We start from the raw sequence: 21,469 nt of genomic DNA, 5'->3' as shown, positions 1-21,469 counted from the left end.
GTTTCAATCAAGAACTCATTCAGCCAAGATGGAAACACTGGCTGGCTTTTGGAGCTTGAAGGGTGTGAGTTGGTTTTAGTTCTTGCTCATGGGGTAGGTTCCAGAAGTGACCGAGCCATGAGGGAGTAATTGCCCAATAGTCAACTCTTCAGAGGTGACAGCTTGCCAGAGAAGTGCAAAATCAAACAAGAAACCATCACTGGCACTTGTCTGACTTCCTGCCAAATGCAATCACAGGCAAAATCATTATGATGCCTGATTTCAGTACCATGACATGTTCTCATTGGTGTCAGTTCTAAAATTTTGAAATGTTTTGTGGTAAGGGATTAAACTGCTATATTGAGAAAGTAATGTTGCAAATCACTGGAAAATCCAAAAAGAAAATTCTGTGTTTAAAAAAACAGTGACGTTAAGATTGAAGATGCAGGATGCAGCATAGGGAGTCCTAAACTGCCAGGATGCATGTGGAGATTTCCTAGAATATCAGGGTTCACACTGCATGGTATGGCCTGTGTCTCACAGTATACATAAGAAATGCAGCAGTTCATACAAGAACCTGGTTATTCAGGGCTACCATGGAAACTCAGGACTTATCTTTTACCATTTATCATTAAAATAACGTCCACATGAAGCAACACAAGTTCTGACTGGGATCTTCTTCCAATGACAGACAACCGGGAAGCAAGACAGAGGCAAACAAACAACAATAGACACCCAGAATGGCCTCACTGCTGTTTCAATAGGGAACACTGCAAAATCTAGTTTTCCTAAAATCCACATCCTTTGGTGGCCAGACGGTAGAGGTCTGGCTATAAAGTAATGATCTTGTCTGGTGCAACTGTAGTCCCAAATACTCTTAAATGTCGCTATTAGCAGAGCTCTCTGGGCTGATAGGCTGTGTGTTTCTTCCCATCAAGAGCAGAGGGGAATGTCATACATCAGCCAAATGCATGTTTTCCACTCTTTTTAAAATAAAGTGAGTTATGTCAAGACCTTTTGAAGTAGCCCATGGGTGTTGTCAATAAGTAGGCACATCCCTGGGCTGGGAGGAATGTGTCCTTATTTGGTGGCTCCTCCCCTCGGGAGTGATTCCAGCTTCTCCCACTGCATGGGAGTGACCTGTGTAAGGTGGTGGGTTCATATTTATTAGTGTGCACTCCCTGCACTAATAAATACTAAGATTCAAGGAGCATCCTAGACTGGACTTCTATTCTTTAAGCCTAGCAGGATACTTGGCTAGAACTTGCCCTTCATATGTAAGTGAGAAGCTTAGCAGCCCCTTATGCTGCTAAGCATGGCAGAAACTGGGCACTGGACAGAACGTTCCTAGTGGTGCGGTGGCACTGGTAATGCAGACTGATCCCAGAAAAGAAACAGCAAAGCCTTGCACAGAGAGACATGAAGCGTCTCATCCCCACCAGGGAGCCCCACGCAGAGTGAACAAGTGAAAAGCAAGCATGGCCTGGGTGCCCACTAGACTCATGGAGAGGCAGCTCTGCTGGGAACCACCCTGCCGCGGCCCTGCACATCCCCCAGCTCCTTCTGCAGCCAGGCATTCTCCTCCTCCTTCTCCTCCAGCAGTTCAGCAGTTTCCTCTTCACAGTGCCCAGCTTCTGCTTCTCACTTGACATTGTTGGCCACTGCCACGGCAGTCTGCAGATGCGGCTGGAACCACCTCCATTCCATAGTCTCCTTCTGAAAATGCCAGAGCCCACCCGTGTCAGATGCCTGCCAGGGCTGGTGCCTGGGCAGAGACTCCAGAGCCCCTGTGTCAGTCACCAAGAAAGAACAGCCAGCAGTGCTTAGTGAGGCCCTGCTTTCACGGTGTCTCGCTGCTAGGAAAAGGCACTGGTGGAAATTACATCTTCAGGTTATGAGAGCTCTCCATCCTGACAACAAATGACTGCTTTGATTTTACTTCTTGCTGGCAAGAATTTACAGTTTCAGGGCCCATGCCATGAAAATGTTCCAAGATAAAGCAGGATAGACAGAGTGATCCAGACCTCGGAGCAGGTAATTTGTAGGAAGATGGTGGTGAAGGCTCCCGCCACATCTCCCCTGTATCTGCTCAGTCAGTCTTTAGCTGCCTCCCCAGATCTGACTTCTGTTTCTCCAGCTTGATCACATTACTTAGAAATAGACAATTCAGACAGGCCTTGGAAGAGTTGTGAGACTCTTGAGAGAAGATAAGTCAGGTAGCAAAGGGGCAGCTCCACATGCCACAGCAGGTGTTCAAATCTACTCTAAATGCAACTTTTAGCATTTCAATTTACCCTGCAAAGAGGGGCTGGAAGCAGTAAGTTCCTCCAAGATAGGGAACACGATGATCTGAAAAATACGTGGTGCATATTGAGGTTACAGTCTCAGCAGACAGGATGCACAACCAAATAGCAGCACTACGGGAAGAGGCCTCCATGGCCACACACACTTGCACACCGAGCCCAGCCTCCCTCGCACTCACACACAATCATCCTGAGTGTCCTTTATTGCTGTGAGATAGAGGCTTTCACATAACAGAGCACATGACTGCTTATTCCTCCTGTGGTTTGTAAAGCACTTTCCAGAGTCATGGGTCTCAATGGCAGTTAAGCCTCTGAATCACTGGTGAAGCTTTTCAAAAGCACCGATGTTCTAGTCCCACACTCCAGACACCTGGAGGCAGAATCTCCAAGGGCAGACAGAACCCGGAGATGTGTGCATTTAACATCTTCCCAGGTGGCTTGCCTGCCTCTCCCTACTTAAGGACACCTGCAGCCCCTCATTCTCCTCGCCTCCAGTTCTCTCCATATGGCTGAGTCATTCGAGTTTAAATCTGATGGTGTCAGTCACCAAGCTGAAATTCCTCAATAGGTCCTCATGCTCTAACCTAAAGCAGTTTTCTATGAAGGATGTGGATCAGAATCACCAGAGAAGGCTAAAAAGATGCTTGTGGGCAGGTCCTGCCCCAGCAGTTCTAGTTCTAGTGGGCCTGGGAGTCTGCGTCTGGGATCATTCTGCTGAGTAGAAAACACTCCCTAATTTCCTTTTATTTTTCAGTCCATTTCTCTCCCATCAGGATCCCACGGGAAGGAGTGATCGATCTAGGGCTGGATTCGTGTGTCTCGGGGTCTCTGAGCAAAAAGATATTTGAATAATACTTCAAAATCCTTTTAAAAAGTTTAACAGCTTTTCAAAAGATGGCTTGGGTTATTGTCAGTCTTGGATATATGATGATATAACCACAGAGGTGGGCCTAAATTTTGCTGTGGACATTAATTATACACTGGTTTCCTTGGTGTGTCTGTGCTGACTTTTAAGGATTTAGGGACAATACAACCCCATTCTCAACAGCAAAATATCACAAAAACAAAAACAAAACAGAACAGAACTTGTTTTCTTTGACTTTTCTTCTCAATCATGGTGCTGGGTTTGGAAGGATACACTGATGATGATAGCGTCCAGGCTTTCAGCTGTATCCTGAGAACAGCCTGGATGGCACCAACACTGAATGCTGAGGTTCCGCAGTTCTACTGTGTGTCATGTTCAAGAAGAAATGAGGCAGGTGTTGTCAACTCTCACTCTAACCAACTAATCAATATCTGGAATACACAGTCAATTCTCAGGTTCGTGCACAGAGTTGCCATGCACACCAAATCAGCAAACACTGAACTATTGTGAAAAATACAAGTTAATACAGGTTAGGTTCCTGAGATCCTCTGGTCACAACATTCTCATCAACTGAAATGCCATTTGTGTTATATAGGTTCATCTGCCAATATCTCCATAAAACAAGCAAGTCTCAGCAGTGGAAACCCATTCTTCCCACTTCCTTCTTCCTAACACTGAGCAAGTATTTTTAAATTCTTCCTCAGCCTCCCGATCTGCAGAACCTGCCTTGCCTGCAAGGTTAGCCGTTCTCACACCTTACAGCCTTTTGAAACCTAGGAGCCGACCAGCACTAACCAAGAAGGATTTAATATTTTCCTGACCTTAGGCGATGTCTTTGGTTTTCAGTCTCACAATAATGTTGCCCACTGCTTTTCAAAATTGGCTGTCTTCTCATGAATCCGTGAATTTGGCTGCTTTTCCATCTTTTCCACAGCTGCATCACACTCTACAGATGTCCCTTTAGCACGTCAGGGCAGCTTTACATACATATTGTCAAACTTACTCTCCCTTTCTCTGATGCACTGTCTTGTCGATTCAGTAACTCAGGCTTAACAGCACAAGAGCTCATGCCTTCACGAAACTTCTCTAACACACGTGTTTTCTCTGCAGGTCTCTCTCAGCCTCTCTGTGCTTAGGGACAGTGGACAGCACTGCAACACTGCACTTGGGGCCATTTTGAACAGCGAAGTCACCAAAACCAAGCAAAAAAATGCTAAAAGCACGGTACTAAACAGACCATGGAAAAGACACATGTACTGTATGAGAAGGTAAAATGTCTGTCTGACCTCAGTGGGAAGCATAAGCACTGGATGACTCAACTTTTCACTTCTCTGTGCAAGTCCAAAAATGACAAAAATGACTCTGTGGAAGTGCTCTGTGTGTTGATTTGGGGGTTAAAACACATTTGAGCAGCTGGGCGCGGTGGCTCATGCCTATAATCTCAGCACTTTGGGAGGCCGAGGCCGGTGGATCACCTGAGGTTGGGAGTTCAAGACCAGCCAGACCAACATGGAGAAACTCTGCCTCTACTAAAAAAAGACAAAATTAGCCGGGCATGGTGGCACATGCCTGTAATCCCAACTACTTGGGAGGCTGAGGCAGGATAACGTCCGGTGAGCCGAGATTGCACCACTGCACTCCAGCCTGGGCAACAAGAGCAAAACTCCATCTAAAAAAAAAAAATTTAGCAAGCAGGTGAATTCACAAATGTTAAATCTGTGAATCTGTGAATAAGGAGGATCAACTGCACAGGGTGGGGAACTTCTCAGGCAACTGACCAGGCTATTCTTAGTAATGGCTGGTGTGACCTAAATGCTTTGTCCATTAAACCTTTTTTTTTTTTTTTTTTTTTTTGAGGCAGAGTTTCACTCTGTTGCCCAGGCTGGAGTGCAATGGCGTGATCTCAGCTCACTGCAACCTCCACCTCCTGGGTTCATGCAATTCTCCTGCCTCAGCCTCCTAAGTAGCTGGGATTACAGGCACCTGCCACCTCACCCGGCTAAATTTTGTATTTTTAATAGAGACAAGGTTTCACAATGTTGGCCATGAGGTCTCCAACTCTTGACCTCAGGTGATCCACCCACCTCGACCTCCCAAAGTGCTAAGATTACAGGCATGAGCCACCACACCTGGCCACGTCCATTAAGTCTTTTATCACAAAAGCGAAGCACATTAGATGTGATAATTTGATAAGGCTCATTTGGACAAAGCAGGCAACGTTTAATCCCTTTTAAAAATTTCTTTCCCAAGTCAAAGTAAACAATGAGCTCATAAGCCACATAATGATGCCTCTTCAGCAACTAAGTGGCCAACATCTGTAGGTTACTTGATATCCTCCCATCAATGGCACACATGCAGGAATTGTTTTCTTCCTTAGACCAAGAGCACGCATTTTTCATCCACTCTGACACCTATCATCCATCTCTATCAGCTCCAAGAGACAACACAGTGTCAATGCTTGGCAAGGTACTTCTTCTGAATAACCCATTCCTACCCCACAGAATGTCCTTAGGAAGAGTCCTTGTGAACACTCACACAGTCACAGCTGAAGTGTCCCAACTTGTGGCCTCCAAGCCAATGAGGCTGCTTAGAGACAGTGGCAGCAGCATGGCTCACACACAGCACATCTAGCACAAAACAAGAAACATTTGTGGCCGGGTACAGTGATTCACATCTGTAATCCCAGTGCTCTGGGAGACTGATTTGAGACAATCGCTTGAGCCCAGGAGTTTGAGGCTGTGGTGAGTATGGTCAAACCACTGCATTCCAGTCTGGGCAACAGACTGAGACCCTCTCTCTAAAACAACAACAAACAACAAAGCATTTGCTATTTTTCACAGTCACTTATGTTGCTTACTCTTTTCTTCTGTTATCCAGTTTTCAACTTAGTTTAAGAGATTAATGATTGTTTCTTAGGTGACATTCTTCCCGGGAGATTATAGCACACTCAAATGAAAGACTCTTCATAAACCCCAGCCAACACACGGTCAAAAACCTTCCCACAGTCACCCACTGCTGTTGGGTTCTTTAGTGTCCTACACACTCCCGTTCCACATTTCACCTGGGCTTGACCTCACTTACTTTTTAGCTCACTGGTAAGTTGATTACTGTGTAACTTGACAGCCCTGTGCTGTTCCACCTGATCTTCCAGTGCAAACATGGTTTCTTTCACGTCTTTGATCTCTGCATTACTCTCTGATGATGCTTCTTGCAGCTTTAGGCTGGTTCTGTTTAGCTGTTCTGCTTGGTGATTACACATCTCCTTCAGGTATGAATAATCTTTTTCCACTTACAATAAAAGGAAAGTTCCCTGGTCGGTTTAACAACAAAGTTCCCACAGTCATCAGTCCACTACAAGCCAAAGCCCCATCATGACACAATATACCCATGTAACAAACCTGTACATGAACCCCCTCAATCTAAAATAATACATCACAAAAAGCCCCTGGCAAGTCAGCAGCAGGCTCATGGACACAGTGGCAAAGACGCCTTTGGCATGTGCTGTTTCTTGCATTTATTAGCCTCAGAAACAGCCGAGGCCACGAACAGTCAGAGAAACATGATGTACGCTTCCAAATGGCTGGATTCTGTGCCCCTTCCTACAAGCCAAAGGGAAATCTGCACGCACTTAAATATTCCTCTTTCCTGCTTCCCTGGGAGGCACTGGCCCTGCCTGGTGTGGCCGCCCCACCGCACATCAGCTATGGGGTGGCGCCCTCTGCTGCTGAGCTGTGAACAACGCCCCTGAAGCAAGGCTGATCTTCAATCTCCTTAGCTATGAGATACTTTGCAGTAAGTTACAATGTTTCTTTAGAGACACACACTATGAAGGTGATAGAGAACCACAGTGGAAGGCACAGAGCACTGAAAAGTATGCATACCAGAAGCAGAAAAGTGGCACAGTGCAGTCCTTCCACCTGTTCAATTTTCGATTGTTAAATATTTTAAATATAGAGGAAACTACCAAGAATAATGATAAACAGGTACCCAGACTTAACAGTAGTTAAATTTTGCCACACTTGCAAAATCTTTTTATTCTAGGAAGAATTTTTTAAAGCTTCAATGTTCCCTCCCACCTCAGAGAGTAATAAGCATTATCCTAAAATTGATACGTGGTCATCCCTTGCATGGTTTTTCACTTTTACTATATATGTATGTATCCATGATAACACGTAGTATTGTTCTGGGTGTTTTGAATGTTTTACACAATGTTATACTATATTGTGCTTTTAGAGTGTCGGGTTTGTAACATGGTAATATGCTCTATCCCTCACCATCTTATGCTTATTATGCCCTTGCACCTTGTTTTTAGCTGTGTTTTCAAAATGTATCCATACTGATATACATCCTGCTAGGTGGCTACTTTAGTTGCTGCATAGTATTCCACTGTCTGCAGAAGAAACTATCAACAGAGTAAACAGACAACCTACAGAATGGGAGAAAATATACATTGTTAAGGTATATATTAACAAAGGGAAGCCAGGCAGGTGGCTCAGGACTGTAATCCCAGCCCTTTGGGAGGCCGAGGCGAGTGGATCACCCAAGGTCAGGAGTTTGAGACCAGCCTGGCCAACATGGTGAAATCCCATCTCTACTAAAAAAATACAAAAAATTGGCCAGGTGCGGTGTCTCACGCCTGTAATCCCAGCACTTTAGGAGGCCGAGGCAGGTGGATCACTTGGTCAGGAGATCGAGACCATCCTGGCCAACATGGTGAAACCCTGTCTCTATCAAAAATACAAAAATTGGCTGGGTGTGGCAGCGTGTGCCTATAATCCCAGCTACTTGGGAGGCCGAGGCAGGAGAATTGCCTGAACCAGGGAGTCAGAAGTTGCAATGAGCCAAGATTGCGCCACTGCACTCCAGCCTGGTGACACAGTGAGACTCTCTTAAAAAACAAAAAAAACAAAAAATTAGCCAGGTGTGGTACCCGGCACCTGTAACCGCAGCTACTTGGGAGGCTGAGGCAGGAGTATTGCTTGAACCCTGGAGGTGGAGGCTGCAGTGAGCTGAGAGCACGCCATTGCACTCCAGCCTGGGCAACAAGAGTGAAACTCCATCTAAAATAAATAAAAATAAAAAGGAACATAGCGAGAAGATATAACAATTATAAATTTATATAAACCTAACAGCAGGATCCCAAAATATATTTTTAAAAATTGACAGAATGAAAGGGAGAAATACTCTTACACTAATATTAGGATATTTCAATACACCACTTTCAATAACAGAACAACCAGACAGATCAATAAGAAAATACAGGACTTGAACAACACTACAAACCAACTGGACACAACAGACATATACACAACACTCCACCCAACAACAGGAGAATACACATTCCTCTCAAGTGCACATGGTACGTTCTCCAGGATAGACCACATCTTAGGCCACAAAACAAACCTTAACACATTCTTAAAAATTTTAAATAATTCAAAGTATCTTTTCTGATCATAATGTTATAAAACTACAAATCAATAACAGAAGGCGAACTGGAAAATTCACACATGTGGAAATTAAACACACTCTTCTTCAACTGATCAAAGAAGAAATGACAAGGGAAATTTGAAAATATCTTGAGACAAAGGAAAACGATAAGGCAACATGCCAAAAGTTATGGGATACAACAAAACAATGTGAAGAGGGAAGTTTATGTAAACGCATACACTGAAAAAGAAGAAACATAACCCGATCATAACCTAATTATACCCTTTGAGGAAATAGAAAAAGAAGAGCAAACCAAACCCAAAGCTAGCAGATGGAAATAATGATTACGGAAGAGATAAACAACATACAGATGGAAAAACAATAGAGAAAATCAACAAAACCAAAAGCTAGCTCTTTAAAAGATCAACAAAATTGGCAACACATTAGCTAGACTAATAAAAAGAGAGAAGATTCAAATTATCAAAATCAGAAATGAAATCTGTTAAGAAAAAGAGAAAACTCAAATTATCAAAATCAGAAAGGAAATTTACTAAGAAAAAGAGAGAAGACTCAAATTATTAAAATCAGAAGTGAAACTGGAAACAGTATTACTTATTTTATGGAAATAAAAAAGATTACAAGAGAATACTATGAACAGCAGTATACCAATAAATTTTATAACCTGGATAAAATGGGCATATTCCTAGAAACACACAATCTACCAAAACTGACACATTAAGAAATAGAAAATCTGAATAGACCCACAACTAGTGACGAAGTGAGGAGACTGAATCAGTAATAAGAAACCTACCGGCTGCATGTGGTGGCTCACACCTTTAATCCTAGCACTTTGGGAAGCTGAGGCCGGTGGATCACCTGATGTCAGGAGTTAGAGACCAGCCTGACCAACATGGAGAAACCCTGTCTCTACCAAAAATACAAAAATTAGCCGGGTGTGGTGGCATATAACTGTAATCCCAGCTACTCAAGAGGTTGAGGCAGGAGAATTGCTTGAACCCGGGAGGCGGAGGTTGCAGTGAGCCGAGATTGTAGCATTGGACTCCAGCCTGGGCAACAAGAGCAAAACTTTGTCAAACAAACAAACAAAAACCAATGACAAGCACAAGACCAGACTGCTTTACTAGTGAACCCCACCAAAACATTTAAAGAATCAACTCTAATTCTTCTCAAACTCTTCCCAAAAATCAAAGAGGAGGGAACACTTCCTAACTCATTCTAAAAAGTCAGCATTACACTGATACCAAAGCCTAATGAAGCCATCACAAAAAATTACAGACGCAAATTTGTATTTAGTATTTAGATGCAAAAATTCTCAATAAAATATTAGCAAAGTGAACCCAACAGCATATCAAAGAAATTATTCACCATAAGCAAGTGGAATTTATTCCTGGAGTGCAAAGATGGTTCAACATACAAAAACAATCAGTAAAATGCACCACATTAAAAAAATTAAAAGGCCAGTGACAGTGGCTCATGCCTGTAATCCCAACACTTTGGGAGGCTGAGGCAGGTGGATCATGAGGTCAGGAGATCGAGACAATCCTGGCTAACATAGCAAAACCCCATGTCTACTAAAAACACAAAAAACTAGCCGCGTGTGGTGGCAGATGCCTGTAGTCCCAGCTACCTGGGAGGCTGAGGCAGGAGAATCGCTTGAACCCAGGAGGCGGAGGTTGCAGTGAGCCAAGATTGCACCACTGCACTCCAGCCTGGGCGACAGAGTGAGACTCCATCTCAAAAAAAAAAAAAAAAAAAAAATTAAAGAAAAAACTACGTTCATCTCAGTTGATGCAGAAAAAACAATTTTAAAAATCCAATACTTTTTCATGATAAAAACACAAGAAACTAGGGTAGAAAGTAACTTCCCTATCATAATAAAGGCCATATTTGAGAATCCCACAGCTAACAACACTCTCAGTGGTGAAAGAGGGAAAGCTTTCCCCTAAAGATCAGGAACAAGATCAGGATGCACACATGCCACTTCTCTTCAACATAGCCAGAGCACTTACACAAGAAAAAGAAAGAAAGGTATAAACATTGGAAAGGAGAGCATAAGATTATCTCTGTTCACAGACAACATAATCTTCTATGTAGAAAACACTAACAATTCCACTCAATGGGGAAAAGGACAGTCTCTTCAACAAATTACGCTGGAAAAACTGGATATCCATATGCATGAGAATGAAGCTGAATCCTTACCTGACACCATATACAAAAATTAACTCAAAATGGACTACAGGCTAAAATGATAAACATTTTAAAAGAAAACATAGGAGAAAAATTTCCATCAACCGAATTTGGAAATGATACTTTGGATATGGCAACAAAGGCATAGACAATGAAAGAAAAAAATTAGATAAATTGAACTTCATGAAAATTAAAACTTCTTTTAATTTTAATAGGACCAAAGGATACTACTGAGAGAGTAAAAAGACAAGTCACAGAATAGAAGCAAATATTTGCAAATCACATATTTGCTAAGAGATTGATATCCAGAATACATAAAGAACTCCTAAAACTCAACAGTAAGTAGTGTACAAAATGAAATTAAGGGCTGTAAAAAACAATACTGAATAGGCAAAGTACTTGAGAGTTGTTAGTTGGCTCAAGAAATCTAGAGAGAAGTGCAAGCTCAAAGAACGTGGGTGGTGTCGTGTGTCTGGACTAGACTGTGGGCTTCCTGAGGCCAGGGACTCTGCCATATATAGGCATGGTAGGCTCTCTGGCAGTATTTGTCGGGTGGATGCATAGGTGACTAGGACATTCCAACTGGAACACAGGTTGGACCCATACTGCAAATAGTCTTCATTGCTAAGTAAGAGTATCCAGAATATATCAGTATCCAGAATATATTAATATAAAGAATGCTTATAACAGAATAATGAAAAGAAATTTCAAGAGACATTTTACCAAAAAAGACATATGACTGGACAACAAGCACATGAAAAGATGCTCAACATCATTTGTCACTAGGGAAATGCAAATCCAAACCACACTGAGATACCACCTCACACCCCCTGGGAAGGCTAGAATGAGAAAGATGTCAATGACAAGTGTCGGTGAAGATGTGGAGAAATTGGAACCCTCGTGCATGAAGTGAATTATAAAATAGTGCAGCTGCTTTGGAAAGCAGTTTGGCAGGTCCTTAAAATGCTAAATGTAGAATTATCATATGACCCAGTAATTCCACTTCTAGGTATCCATCTACTCAAGAGAAATGAAACATGTTCACCCAAAACTTGAACCCAAAAGCTCACGGAGGCATTATTAATAATCACAGTGACCAAAAAGTAGAAACAACCCAAATGTCCATCCACCAATGACTGGATAAGCCACATGATATATCCATAAAGTGGAATGTTATTTAGCCACAAAACTGAAGGAAGTACTGATACCTGCTATAACATGGATGGCCCTTGAAAACATTATGCCAAGTGGAAGAAGCTAGTCACAATATACCACATATTGTATGATTCCATTTATGGAAAATGTCCAAAATAGGCAAAGCTGTAGAGACAGATAATAAATTAGTGGTAGCCTGGGTTAGGGGAGGAATGAAGATTGACAAGGTTTCTTTATGGGGTGATCAATATGTTCTAAAATTAGTTAGGGTGATGGTTGCATAACTCTGTAAATACACTAAAAAACAGACTTGTACACTTTACACAGGTGAACTTTATGGCATGGAAATTACATCTCAAGAAAACTGCTTATTCGAGGGGAGGCAAGAAGGGGGCAGTTGGTGGACAAAGAGGGAAAAAAGACTTTATTGTATCTTTCAATACATTCTGAGTTTCAAACCATCTGACTATAATATCTACTCAAAAGCAAATCTAAAATCAAAGGATCAAACAATTAAAAACAGACTCCTAATTCTCCCCCAATTTGGGCTGGGGAGTGGAGAAGGAGGCAGCTACCACCCACCCTGCCATAGTGTGAAGCAGTGGCTGAGTAAATCCGGCAGTGGGGTCCTATGTGACAAGGGCAGCCTTGGGGAGGTCCCAGGGCCCATTCATGGCCTGGAAGCCACCAAAGCCACTGGACCTGAGGGGGAGATAATGGCCGACTGACCAGATGGCAGATGCCCAACTGATCAGAGGAGCTGTCCGTGCCCTTCCTCCTCTACCACTATCTCGACCTACATAAAGTCCCAGAACCCCCATCAAGCCCAAAGAGGAGCACGAAAACCGTAAGACTGACACCAGCCAGGCAGAATAGAAGCTTGAGGGAGAAGCTCCATTAACAGAAAGGGAAGAAAGGGAATTCCTCTCTGACACTAGCTCTGTGGGCTGGGCTTACACCCTGGACTACCGCAGACTGGGATGCAGCACGGAGACTCTCCCCTGCATCCCAAGACCAGAGAGCAGCCAAGGAGTGTGATTCTCAGAGCTCTCGACTGCGCCTGTAGTCTCAGCTACTTGGGAGGCTGAGGCAGGAGAATGGCATGAACCCAGGAGGCGGAGCTTGCAGTGAGCCAAGATCGCGCCACTGCACTCCAGCCTGGGCGACACAGCGAGACTCCGTCTCAAAAATAAATAAATAAATAAAACAGAGCTACAAATATTCTAAGCAAAATATCATATGAATGAAGCCACCTATGAAAACACAGTAGATCAATACTAAATGGAATATACACCAAAATGCAAGGTCCTTAACATTCAAAATAAATCCTATAAGTCATCCCATTAGCAGAAAAATACAGGAGAAAATAGTAAGATCATTTAGCTGAAAAGTTTTTTAAAGCATTTAATAAAATTTAAAATTGAACCACGAACACACAAAAAAAACTTGAGTAAAATACAAAAAGAGGATGGGCCAGGCGCGATGGTTCACACCTGTAATCCCAGCACTTTGGGAGGCCAAGGCGGGTGGACCACCTGAGGTCGGGAGTTTGAGACCAGCCTGACCAACATGGAGAAACCCCATCTCTACTAAAACTACAAAATTAGCCGAGCATGGTGGCACATGCCTGTAATCCCAGCTACTCGGGGGGCTGAGGCAGGAGAATCACTTGAACCTGGGAGGCGGAGGTTGCGGTGAGTCAAGGTCACGCCATTGCACTCCAGCCTGGGTAACAGGAGTGAAACTCTGTCTCAAAAAAATTAAAAATAATAAAAAAAAAAGAAGGCAACTTCTGGCCGGGCATGGTGGCTCACATCTGTAATCCCAACTCTTTGGGAGGCTGAGGCGGGGGGATCACCTGAGGTCAGGAATTCAAGATCAGCCTGGCCAACATGGTAAAACCCCGTCTCTACTAAAAATACAAAAATTAGCCAGGCATGGTGGTGGGTGCCCGTAATCCCAGCTACTCAGGAAGCTGAGGCAGGAGAATCGCTTGAACCTGGGAGGTGGAGGTTGCAGTGAGCTGAGATCGAGCCATTGCACTCCAGCCTGGGCGACAAGAGCAAGACCCCATCTCAAAAAAAAAAAAAAAAAAAAAAAAAAAAAGCAACTTCCTTAATTATTTGATGAAATCTGATGAAGTGTAATACTAGCCAATAACAAACAACATAATTAATAGAGCATTATGGGAAGCTTTTTCCCCCAGTGCAAGACCAGACGAGGATGCCTGCTATCACTCTTTAATCAGTCTTGTAGTGGAGAAATAATACAGTAAGAAATAAAAAGGCATTAGGATTAATTTTTAAACCAAAATAATTGTCATTATGTGTATACGACACTATTACATGCCTAGACAATCCCTGAAAACCCCAAAACTGTTACAATTAATAACTCACTGGATACATTATTGTTATCAACCAGATTACTATATACTAGTATGAAACCAATAGAAAATAATGATCAAACTAGAGAACAAGTATCTATGACAAAAATGAGCCAATAAACGATCAATTTGCAGATTTAAGATAAATCCTTCAAATCAATATTAAAAAAGGACCCTACAAAAACATGCACAAAATGAGCAAAGCATATGAAGAAAAGGCTCAGAAGCCAATAAACATTTGCTAAACTCTACCTCACATGAAACCCGCCACTGCAAGTTCCGGGTGAGAGGATCCCTGCAGAAACACTGTAGGGCAGGATCCCAGGAGGCAGGACCACCCGGGGAACTGATGGAGTCCCTGCAGTGGGGAGGGTCTCAGGCCCAAGAGGGCCAGGTGGCTCCAGACCTCCTGCTCCAGCTTCCCCTTACTCCCCACACCAGGCACAGCCCCACGTGAGTGCCCCGATGCAGGGAGGATTCTGACTGGCCATGTCTTCTCTGCCACTGTGCAGCCTGCTGAATGGCAGCCTCCTTGCCCATTACATCATTCCAGGCTTCCCTTTCATGGGTCACCTTCTCCCTCCCAACACAATGCCAGAACCCACCCCAGGAGGATAGGGACCGGGAACCAAACTGTGGCACCATGAGTGGAGACCCTGGAGGCAGACATGGGTGTAGGCACAGAGTGGAAACATGCTAGGCCTGGCCGACGGGTGACAATCACAGAGGATGGGGACATTCAAGGGCAGACACGGGCTGCAGGCACAGCAGAGAAGACCTGGGCTACAGTCACAGGGGATCCAGACAAAAAGAGAGCTCGCTGGCTACAGCTGCATGGCAGAGAGGCACACCAGGGACAGACATCGGTACAGGTGCAGGACAGAGGAGTAGGTGAAGGTTGGTGTGGGCAGGGGACACAGAGATAAAGACACCCGAAGGCAGATGTGGCTGTAGGCTGAAGGGTGGAGTCACAAGAGTCCTAATGTGGGCTGCATGGACAAGGGCTGGACACACAGGACGACAGGCATGGGAAGCAGGCACACTCAATGACAGGCCTCTGCTGCAGTAACAACAGACGGAGACACTCAACGAAAGAGACTGGCTGCAGGTACAAACACTGGGGATAGGAGTTTTGGGCATAGTCTCCTGGGAGAAATGATCCAGAAAAAGGACAGAAATGGGCTGAAGGCACAGGGGAAGGAGACACACAAATGCAGACATGGCCCAAAAAGCATGGATGAAAACACTGACTGTGGACATGGATTAGGGGGACAAAGAATGTAGCAAACAAGCTGTCATGGGCAGAAGCTCAGGGGACAGACAGACAAAAACATCAGAATGGGCTTCAAACACAGGGATTGAGGCACTGGAGGACTGCTACTGCCTGAAGGCTAAGGAGATGGCAACATTCAAGGCAAGCAATGTGCTGCAAGCACACAGGATGGAGACTCACACAGCTGGCACGGGCTGCAGGAGCAAGAAATGGAGACTTCTGACGGGGCATAAAGTGAAGGCAGAGGATAGACCAGCTGACAACACACAACGGCAGACGTGGGCTTCAGTCATTACGGGATGGTGATACTGGCGAGAAGATACAGGCTTCAGGCACAACGATGGAGACACACAAGGCCTGGCATGGCTGTAGGCGATACGGGGTGGAGACACTGGGAGGTCAATGCGGCTGCAGACACAGGGTTTGGAAACACCTGACGGAAAATGTGGGCTGTCAGATAAATCCTTGCTTAGAGAGAAATGTACAGCCTTAAGGGAATGTGTTAGAATAGAAAAAAAGGTTGACAATCAATCACTTAAATTTCCTTCTCAAGAATTAAAAACAATCAAAATGAAAGAATGCAGAATTAAAGTAATAAAGAGCAGACATCAATGAAATAGGAAAAAGAATGCAACGGAAACAAATCAAGGATAAAAGTTGGCTTACAAGGCCAGGTGCGGTGGCTTACACCTGTCATCCCAGCACTTTGGGAGGCCGAGGTGGGCAGATCACGAGGTCAGGAGATAAGAGACCATCCTGGCTAACACGGTGAAACCCCGTGTCTACTAAAAATACAAAAAATTAGCTGAGTGTGGTGGCGGGCACCTGTAGTCCCAGCTACTCGGGAGGCTGAGGCAGGAGAATCGTGGGAACCCAGGAGGTGGAGCTTGGAGTGAGCCGAGATCCCACCACTGCACTCCAGCCTGGGCAACAGACGGAGACTTCTCAAAAAAAAAAGTTGGTTTATAAATATTAATATACTTAATAAACCACTAGTGAAACTAATTAAGGCAAAGAGAAAAGACACAAAAGACCAATATCAGGAATCAAAACAGAAGCCTGCTCTACAGAGCAGTATATTAAGACACCACGAGGGTTCTGTGAAATACTTAGGACTACAAGTTTGACAACAGAGATTCAAATAACATCACACTGAAAAATAAACTTCCTAGGCCGAACACGGTGGCTCACGCCTGTAAACCCAGCACTTTGAGAGGTCGAGGCGGGTGGATTACCTGAGTCCAGGAGTTTGAGACCAGCCTGGCCAACATGCAGAAACCCCGTCTCTACTAAAAAATACAGGCGGGCACAGTGGCTCACACCTGTAATCCCAGCACTTTGGGAGGCTGAGGCAGGTGGATCACGAGGTCAGGAGTTTGAGATCAGCCTGGCCAACATAGTGAAACCCCGTGTCTACTAGAAACACAAAAATTAGCGGTGCATGGTGGCACACACCTGTAATCCCAGCTACTCGGGAGGCTGAGGCTGGAGAAATGCTTGAATCCGGGAGGCGGTAGTTGCAGTGTGCCGAGATGGTGCCACTGCACTCTAGCCTGGGGGACACAGTGAGACTCTGTCCCCCCAAAAATAAAAATAAATAAACTTACTAAAATGGACACAGAAATAACATAAAACAAGAAAACTCCTACATATACCAAAGGATTTGAATTATTAGAAGTCAAACCGGCCAACAAAAATACTGTTCCACATGGAAAATTCCATACCTAAAGAAATATTCCAAATATTTAAGGAAGAAAAGGAAGAAAACACCTAAATTTCTCAGACTCTTCTAAAGAGAAGTAGTATAGGAAATATCTTTCAGTTTGTTTTGTGAAGCCAGCATTACGTAGGCCCTCTCTTTCATTAACAGAAATACAAATATTCTAAAAAAAAAATCATACGAATTAAACCACATATGAAAATGTAACACATGGATACCAAGTGGGATATACTAAAAAATTCAGGATTGGTTAACATCCAAAAATAGTTCATGTAAAATATCCTATTTGCAGAAAAATAGGAGAAAAACATATGATTTGCAGTACATGTAAATACACTGTACAGCAAGAAAGAAATATGAAATAAAATTAAGGTACAATGACCAGACTAAGAAACAACTATCTGCACTAGAAATGACCCCATAAAGGATTAATTTATAGAATACCTTTTTAAATTCTTCAAATCAAAGTAAGAACACAAATGACCCAACAGAAAAGCCAGCACTGAAAATGAAGACAAAGACGCAAAGACCAATAAATATTCACAAAACTTCGCTTCACTAACTTATTTCCAGTTCCAGATGACAGGAGGCCCTCAGGGACCCAGGAGGCAGGACCACAGGGAGGTGACAGCGCCAGCAGCAGGAGGGCGGGCCTCTGTCTTGGTCCCAGCCGGCCACAGCTCCGGGCGGGCTGCGGGGGCCAGGAAGCCCGAGCAGCCTGGCGCTCCTGGCCCCTGCACACACTTCCCTCCCTCCACCCCGTTCCTCTCTCTCTCTCTCTCTCTCTGTGCCTTGGGCCCCGTAGGATGCGCTCACATCCAGACTCACCAGGCCCGAGACGTTGGGAGAATGGAGAAGCGCCTGCGAGCCGAAAGTCCTCCAGGAACACCTGAAGGAAGCTTCGCCTGCACCTGGGACACCCTTCCCTGATGCTGGCCTCAAGGCAGGCGCGCTGCACACGCTTCCGGTCCATGACGACCACACCGCAGAGCAGCACGACACCCGAACCTCCACGAAGAGAAAATGGCGGAATGGGCCTTCGCCTCCCTTTTATCGTGGCTGTGCTCAACCGCTGTATCTTGTAAGCTTGGTTCTGATTGGGTGAGAAGGAACTTTTTTCGACAACTCTTATTGGATAATAGTCTCCATCTCTGACTGGATAATCTTAACTAATCAGAGTTGGAGACTTACCCAATCTGTGTTGTAGTACGAGTCTGCTCTCATCCTATCAGAAAGAGGCTTCCAGGATATGTCATTTGAATACAGACACTATAAAAGGGAGGCAAAGCTCTACACCTGCCATGGAGGTTGGGCTCATGTGCTCCTCCGCATTGGAGTTAGCCAAGGAGCGTGTGCAGAACACTTGCCTCGTAGGCCAGCCGTAGAGAAGGATGTCCCAGGTGCAGGCGAAGTTTTGTTCATGTGTTCCTGGAGGATTTTTCCCGTGGCAAGCGCTTCTCCATCCTCCAGCATCTCAGGCCTGGTGAGTCTGGATGTGACCGCTTCCCATGGGGGCCCCAGGCACAGAAAGATGCAAAGGAGGGTGGATGGAAGGGGAACGTGGGCAGGGCCCAGAGAGCATCAGGTTGCCTGTCTCACCAGGCACCCCTGCTCCGGTGCAAGGCACAGGCCGGCCAGGCCCCCACCCAGCACCCCTCCTGGGCTCTGGCCCTGGCACCTAGACCCATCCCGCCATTCTCCGCAGCTCCACTGCTCCGCAGGCAGGAGCTGCCGACGTGGAACCTGCGGGCTGCAGTGAGCAGTGGAGGCAGTAGCCGCTGCTCCCTGGATTCCCCGGGATGTTTTTCTTTGGCTTTTTTCTTTTTCTATTTTATTTTAGATTCAGAAGGTACACGTGCTTGTTTGTTATATGTATATCACATGCACAATGGGGGGGTTGAGCTTCTAGCATACCCATCACCCAAATATTGGAGGTTGTACCCAGTAGGTACGTTTTCAATTCTTCTCCCAACTTTTTGAGTCCCCAGAGTGTATTCTCTCCATGTTCATGTCCCTGTGTACCCACTGTTCTCACTTAATACATGAGAACATGCAATATTTGGCTGTTTTTGCATTCACTTAGGATAATGACCTTCAGTTGCATCTGTGTTGCTGCAAAGGACATGATTTTGTTCTTTTTTATGACTGCCTGGTACTTTGTGGTGTATATGTACCACATTTTCTTTATTAGTGAACCGTTGGTGGATACTTACCTTGGTTCCATGACCTTGCTGTTGTAAGTTATGCTGCGATAAACATGGGAGTGCAGTGCCTTTTTATATAATGATTTCTTTCCCTTTGGGTAGACACCCAGTAGTGGGACTGCTGGGTCGAAAGGTAGTTGTACTTTTAGTTATTTGAGATACCTCCCTACTTTTTCCATAGAAGTTGAACTAATTGACATTCGCACCAACAATGTATGAGCATTCCCATGTCTGGAAGAGTTTTCCTAGGTTTTCTCCTCGGATCTTTATAGTTTTAGGTCTTACATTTAGGCCTTTAATCCATCTTGAGTTAATTTTTGTACAGGTGAGTGATAGGGGTCCAGTTTCATTCTTAAGCATATGTTCAGCCACTATTCCCAGAACCACTTAGTGAATACGGTGTCCTTTCCACGTTAACTTTTTTGAAGATCCATTGGCTGATTTTCCTAGCATTATTTCTTGAGCAAAATCCTTCAGCAGAATGTTGATGGAAGTAGTCAAAGTGATCACTCATGTATTGCTTCCAATCTTATGGAGTAAACATTCTTTACCCACTAACTTAGTTTAGGATGTTTATTGTAGGTTTTCTTAGATGTACTTGACCAGATTGTGGAAGTTCTCTTCAATTTCTAGTTTGGTTAGGGTTTTAATCATATGATGGATTTAGCCAAATGCTTTTTTTCCTGTGTCAATCATATTATCACATATAAGTCTGGTGGTCAAACCTGTAGACGTGTATAGTCTTATTACACACTGGATCGTGGGTCATTCTTATCTCTGCTTTGCCCATGCAGTGCACCAGCCTTCCTGTGCCCATTGATGGACTGAGAGGAAGATGAGCCCTTAGGATGCCTGCCATGCTCACTGTTAAGGTAGGACTCATCCTTCTCCCATGAGCACCAGTGTTTCTCCTGCCTATCTCTCAGTGGCCATTTCCTATCATTGGCCTGGACATTCTGGCACTTCAGTTCCCCCACTGAAGGTCTTGCCCCACCAAGTTCTTTGCACGGAAGTAGGTCATGCCTACCGGGAACATTTACAGCTCCCCAGACTCCTCCAGGTGGTCAGTACCTCATAATATCACCCAAGCAAGGCACAGAGGGAATCTGCCCAGTTAATAGAGCTTGTGTTCTGAAACCCACCATCTCACCTTTTAACTCACCAATGGCCCTTTCTCAAGGCCAGGGAAAGGAATGAAGGCTCATTGCTAAAAACTGCAACCTCAACAAGGCTGTACTTCCTTTTAGAGTCCCCTTACCCAGCATTTTCATTGTCTTGGAAGAAGTTCAGAATGCTTCTTTCTCTTGGTTTTGTTACTGACCTGGCAGACATGTTCTATTGTGTTTATTTGTGAAGAAGATCAGGTGCAATTCACCTTCAGATTTGAAGGCTGACAGTACACCATTAGGAGGCATCTGATGGACCACCTCAACAATCCTCTGCTGGCTCAAGGTTGCATTGACTAGATCTAGCTACCCTCTGACTGCCACCTGATGTCCACTTGTGGCACTATATGGATAATGTCCTTCTGCCCGATAACAAAGAGGGAGAGGTTCAATGGGCCCTCATATTGACAACTAACCACACAACTCAATGGGGATGAGCCATTGTCCCATATGATACAACAGCCTGCCATTTTCATCAAATTGTGGGGCTATATTTACTTATTTTTTTGGATGTAAAATGTTAGTTTTATAGGAAGAATGGAATTTAAAATGGCATTCTTTAAATGTGGAGTGTCCAAGTTCAACAGTCTGTACTCATTGATTTCTTCCAAAAACAGAAAAATTTAAGGGGCAGACCTGAACAAGTCACTAATTACTTGAAGCTATATGGTTTGCAAATGTTTTGCTCTTATTTCAGTACAGTTTCATATAATGAGATGGGATTTTTCCAAAACTGATACACTATAAATCTCAGTGGACATGCTAGTATCCTTTCAATAAATTTGC

The 21,469-nt window shown here is 44.2% G+C and overlaps 1 pseudogene; it reads right to left on the bottom strand.

Moving 5' to 3' along the window:
* LOC129470747 (cytospin-B-like) overlaps window positions 1–18,286 on the bottom strand; it is a 121,752-nt pseudogene extending 103,466 nt beyond the window's left edge.
* Window positions 18,287–21,469: the final 3,183 nt, after the last annotated feature.

This window comes from Symphalangus syndactylus, chromosome 20 (genome assembly GCF_028878055.3).
Source record: "Symphalangus syndactylus isolate Jambi chromosome 20, NHGRI_mSymSyn1-v2.1_pri, whole genome shotgun sequence".
NCBI classification, from domain to species: domain Eukaryota; kingdom Metazoa; phylum Chordata; class Mammalia; order Primates; family Hylobatidae; genus Symphalangus; species Symphalangus syndactylus.
This window is presented reverse-complemented; position numbering and strand designations above follow the sequence as displayed.